Source organism: Nanorana parkeri, unplaced genomic scaffold (genome assembly GCF_000935625.1).
Source record: "Nanorana parkeri isolate BGI_ZX_2015 unplaced genomic scaffold, ASM93562v1 scaffold744, whole genome shotgun sequence".
NCBI lineage: Eukaryota > Metazoa > Chordata > Amphibia > Anura > Dicroglossidae > Nanorana > Nanorana parkeri.
The window spans coordinates 192,974-198,973 of NW_017307012.1; the positions used below are offsets into that span (position 1 = coordinate 192,974).

Below are 6,000 nucleotides of genomic sequence, written 5' to 3' on the forward strand. Positions count from 1 at the left end.
CCGCCTTTATTTGTATGTATCCGCATATCTACCGGTTACCTGCAGCTAGGGACAGATGCCTGACCCTGGACATAGACCGATCACATCAGGGCAGGTGTTCTGTCATATTTACCAACCAGTTACGCTTGCCAACCTACGTAACACGCATGGCCACGACGACTCCACACCACATTTGCACATACGCTGTATAAAATCAAAGGCTGTCACCAGCACACTGTAGTTTGAGGAAAATTAGTCTATTTACTGACAAGGTATTGCCATCAAACTGCCACACAGGGTCTCCATCAGGCTCAGAATGATGTTCTACATTTAACCAGTAAGGAGTGCAGCAAGATGCATCTGTACGTTGCTCCGTATAAAAAAAAAAAAAAAAAAGCCTGTGTATATTCTAGGTGCTGGGTCTCTCGGCCTCCCTAGTGTGACCCGCTGAGCCACTCCGCCTCCCTGGTGTGACCTTTGTGACGTGAGTGCCCATGCCCGCTGATGTCGATTGGAAAAACGTTGTTTTCCTTGTAGGCGTGGCTGTGTGCGTTACGTAGGTCAGCGAATGTTATGCGGTTGACAAATCCGATAGAACACCGCTCATATGACGCCAGCTGCAGGCAAACCGGTGGATATGCAGATACATGCAAATAGAGGCCGACAGCTATGGCTCCTGTTGGCCTGTCATTGCTTTGTATGGGCTGAGCGCTGCAGCTGCTCCAAACCGCCTGTGATTATAGCTGCAAGAATCTGTAGTTACTTGCTGCAGGAATTCACTGCCGGACATTTTTAGCCTGTGTAAATGAGGCCTAATTCATTGTCCTCTATGCTTCCAGGCTGGAGGCATAGAGGTGATAGGAACCCTGTAGTCCTGATGCAGGAAATAACTGTGACACCTGTCTGGCTGTGCAGTGCGGCAGGAGTGCAAATCACAAAACAGGTATTTAGCTATATGCTTGGAGTTCCACTTTAACTGAAGGAGGTTCTAACGTCTGCAATGACATTGCTGTTTATGTATATTGTCTGCACCCCATTAAGGTGTTTTTTTGGCAAATGCTTATTCATTTTGTAGAAGGAGTTCAGCTTATAAAAAAGGGGTATAGAATGTTTATTAGCAGTGTATGTTGGTTTGCAGGACTGATTGCATAGCAGGGTGATGGTTCACAGTACTTGTTACCCTTGCTCTAGGTTTGCTGTGTAATTAACTATGCTGAAAGCGCTGACATTTTCCCGGTTTGAATCCAGCTTACCCCGGAGTCACAAAGATAACATTGAAATGTGCTGGAGTAAACTAATAAAAGTCCTGAGTGCTATTTAAAGGTTCGCTCCAGTCATAAACCAGCATTGTTCATTTAAACCTGACTCCGAGTACAGAGGCCTGCCTGCTAAATGGCTTTTCCTTTTTATGTCCGATATCTGGCTGTTAATTTCTTACAGTTGGCGATATCCTCATCTTCTAAATGATGCCAAATCTCAGTCTACAAAAGTAATGGGTTAGAGTATTCGCTGGTTCCAGCACCATCCTCTCCTTGAGCCCATATCATCCTCGCCTACTAAAATGAGAGGAATGTTATGTTCCATAGTATTTGTTTTAATTTGCGGGTTTGCATCATTCCAGGTTGGATATCACTGTTCTTTGTACGATATGCAAAAAGGAGGAGTTTAGTCAGTTTTTCTTGCTGAGCGTCCCCTTGCAGAAAAGCCATTTTGTCGTATAATAAAGTTTGAGGATCCATTGAGACTTTTCTGCTGCGTTATCACATGCATAGTAACGTACAGTAAGGTGTCAACCCTTTTATTCTGAATGGGATGTTTTACCGGACATTCAACTTTAACATTGCAAAGTAGCACAACACACATTTCACAACTGTGCATGGTGGGGCTCTAACACTCCCTCACAGTGTTTGGATGCCATTTAAAGTGCATGGCACCATGACTCTGTTTCCTGCATTATCATGTATTGCCATGCATTTTATTGCATGTTGCTGCAGTGCAGTATTGTGTATGGGCCCTCAAGCTGCATTCCACTGCAAGCATACTTTGAGCCCTATACACACAGGTTTGTAACTGGACTATAGTTATTGTTGGTTGAATGTATGTGTCGTTTATATGTTTGTTTTTTTTAAGGTTGAGTGAGCACTTTTTTTTTGATTGCTTTAGTCCCTTCTCGCCTTTTAATCTGTACGGTTATACAGTACTCCTAACTCATATAGTTATTTTTGAGTTAAAATATTGGAACCCTATAGGGGCATCCATCAGTGCTTCCTGTTTTAACTTTTTTTTTTTTTTAATGAATACATTTTTTTTTCTGATCCTGGTTTTGTATAGTGGAATAAAACCCGCTTCTGCAGTTGGCTGCAGTGGTCCTTTGTGAAGTTCAAGGATAGTGTATGATGACCTTCAGGTCCTGCCAAGAGAAATGGCTTGATATGGATATGATATGGTAATGAAAAGCAGGATTCGGTAAAAATGTTGTTAGATGACAGGGAAATCTTAAAAGCCATTTTTCTGTACAAATCCTAAGCTATGCAAAATGTAGCGAGACCTTTGATTGTAGAGAAAAACGTCACGCGCAGAAACCTAAACGTAGGGGCCTGAATGCACTCTTTTAAAATAAAAAAACAAATGCATGCAGGTATACAGTATATTGCATAGCGGTGAGCTTTACTAATATTTGTTTGCCCTTTAGGACTCCGTGGCAAAGGCAGGGCCATTAAAATGAGAGGAGAGCTCATCCACATGTCATTTATGTGATCAGTCTCTCCTCCAAACAGCTTTTTTTTTAAATGTTATTTTTAACTTCTATTTTAAACTGAGCACTAGGAGAATAACATGCAGACTTTACAACTATTATGAATGTTACAAGCCATGGCCAGGACACCGTTAGACTTTTACTTTTACAAAGTTTTTATTGAGTTTCAAATTGGTACAAAACAATAAAAAAAATTGAAAAACAAAATGGTACAAAGGTAAATAACAAAAAGGACTTGCAACAAAGCAGCAGAGAAAACAGAAGATGTTAAATTGTAGGTATACAGTAGTATAATCGAGAACAAAAGAAACAAAACTATAGTCACATCACATACAAGGTAGAGAGGACTGCATCTCCAGGGCCACCCCAAGCCATCCCCACACACCAAAAAGTCCCAAGTGGGCACCTGGATTTGGAACAAAGGAGAACACAGATTCCTCAGAAAATCTGACCAACATTAGACTTGAAAACCCAAGAGTTCTTGACAATCCAAATCTGACCAGTAATGATCCGCTAGGCTTGTGCACCCAAGGCCAGTTAGTTGCAGGGTCACAAGGGCCGGGAATACCCCACTGCCACAGATTGGGTCATGGGGATGGAGTGATGGTCAGAATTTTGAGCCGGCTTGGGTGAACCAAGCCCACCTCAGAGCTGTATATGACGAATGAGGCTGATAAGAGTCTCATGGCCTGCATGTGCTTGTATGCTCCTCTTTCCCCATTTTTAGGTCATAATAAATGGAAATGGCGTGCTTTCTTAGCGTTATGAAAGTACTGAGTTTGATGAACATTGCATCCTATTCACCGCCACCTTTTTATTTTCCAGTGCTGGTTAGATATTGTAAGTCAGGGGTGGACAAATTAATCTGGAAGCCAGTCTGTCCAATCCAGGGGACAACAGGATTCTTTTAGGAGCCAGTTCCATTGATTACAACTAGGGGAAACCTTAAGTTGGGAGCCAGCCTGAATTTTTAAGGGGCATTGGCTACCTGGCTGCTGAGATTAGTCCAGCTCTGATGTAAGTTACTGATGGAAACAATTTTTTTCCCCCCAGAACATTTGTTTTCCATGACATTTTGTTGGTTGGTTAAGAGGCCTGTTTAGAAAAGACCTAACATGGTGAAAAGAAAAACCTACACAGAAAAGCTGCTGCCTGGAATTTTTCCATTTTTACTTTATTTTAAATTGGAAAACCTTACCCCAAAAATAAATGGAAAAAAAAAATCAGTTTCCAGTAATGCAAGGTCAGCTCTTACCAAAACAAGAATCAATAAACATCTATATTTCATACCAGCCTGAGCCTAAATGTGCTGTGTGCTGTGGTTGCTGCTTCTTGTACATTAATATTCCTCTGAGATAATGATCCCTCTGCAGAGCTGTAATTGTTGAAGGCAGTAATGCATCTGGTAGCTCATGTACACGTTAAAAATAACCCCATATTAAACCAATTTTGTAGTGCTACTTTGCTCATAGCTAGAGCCTTTGCTTTGTTTTCCTCGGAGCATTGACTCATGCTCCCATATTTATTTCCTAGTATGATGGCCCGTTTAGCCAGCAACACGGGTCATCTTCTGCATCACGCGGTAGACAAAGAGCCGGAAAGCTTCTATAAGGTTTTTTCCAGACCATCGTTGACTGGCTGTGGGCTGTACAGAAGCCCTCCGGCTCTGGGCCTCTTCCAAGCTGAGACAGACGCCTTGGGATTCAGTTTTGGAAAGCGATTTACAAAAATGGAAGCTGACTGTGATACAGTAGTGTGCCAGAGAAAACTTTGCTCATTACAAGGGCGACAGGTGCATGAGGGGGCAGGATTATTGGCCTTCAAAGATGGATCAGGGTAAGTACTATTTGCAGTCAAACTGGCCACACAACCTAATCCTAATTCAGATACAGAAAACAACACACACCAATGATAAATACTTGTTGGCATATTAAAAGTATAGAAAAGGCATTGAGAGTGCGCAATGTTACATATAGCAACTGATTGGAAAGTATCTTTTAACCGGTAAGACTACAAGGGAATCTGGTTACTATGGTTTACTGCTCTTGGCATGTTTATGATGCTCTGTTGGATTATAGCATAAGCCTGTTACTCTTTATAGGCTTCTCGTTCCTTCACATGGATACAATCCAATGGAAGAATCAAAAGAATAATAGGACAAAACTCAATAAAAACTTTGAAACGAAAAGAATAATAGGACACGTGTTTGGCAATTCTTCTTTTCAATGTGTTACAGCTGACTATCTATGAACCTTGTTAAAGTAGCATTAAACGCTCAACCTTTTTTTTTTTTTCTTCAATAATAAATCCAGATCAAACAAATCTACATTGCACAGCATAGTATTTCTTTACAGTTTTGCCCAAGCACTTAGTCATCATGTTTTCGAACAGCTCCAACTCTCTTGGGTCTGCATCCCTGATCTTCCTGTCCAGTACAAGATCACAAGGGACTGCAAAGACTCCAGGAGCTGTCCATCTACTAGCTTGGAGAAGGGAGGACTGTGAGCAAGGGAAAGTCTTGCTTTGCTGTGCCTGTGTATTTGTGGAGACACAGTCCGCTTACTAGCACACGCCAGGGTGGCGCCATAGGATCCTGCAAGGGAAAGGAGCCACCCTAAAGCCAGTGCTCAGGGGACCAGTTGATTCTGCATGAAACAAAAACATGTAAACCTCAAGGAGCAGCATCCATTGTAAGTGATTTACCGTATTTTGCGTTCCATAAGACGCACCGGACCATAAGACGCAGGGAGGTCCGGTGCGCCTTATGGAGCACTCGACAGATCTAGCTTCTGTTACAGCTTCTGTGACAGAAGCTGCAGTTAGTGACCGCTGAGACAGGTGGCGCTGTGATTACAGCGCCACGGTCTCAGTGATCACACAGAGCAGACGAAGAACGTGTCATTAGATCACTCGTATTAAACGAGCAATGGCTCCTACTGTACATTTAGCTCTGCTTTACTTGCCCGGCGCCCGAAACTGCATGTCTCGGGCGTCGGGATTCACTCCATAAGACGCAGGCACAAGTGCGTCTTATGGAGCGAAAAAATACGGTAATCAAATTTTGAAATAGCTTTTTTTGGTTATAACAATTGTGATGAATGGATTTCGTCTTTTAGAAAGAGATTTGTACTACATTAAAAGAATGAACTGTTTTATCTGAAAATCCAATTCAGTCAAGTTGTAGCTCTTGTAACCAATAATGTTTATCTGTAATTCTTAACAGGAAGTGTGGGGGGGGGTGTCACCCTAACAGGGACACAGACCAG

General features: G+C 42.2%; 1 protein-coding gene across 2 annotated transcripts in view; it reads left to right on the top strand.

Annotated features, from left to right (window-relative positions):
- SPTBN1 (spectrin beta, non-erythrocytic 1) overlaps positions 1-6,000 on the top strand; it is a 175,362-nt gene that overhangs the window by 25,568 nt on the left and 143,794 nt on the right. The window lies entirely within an intron of this gene.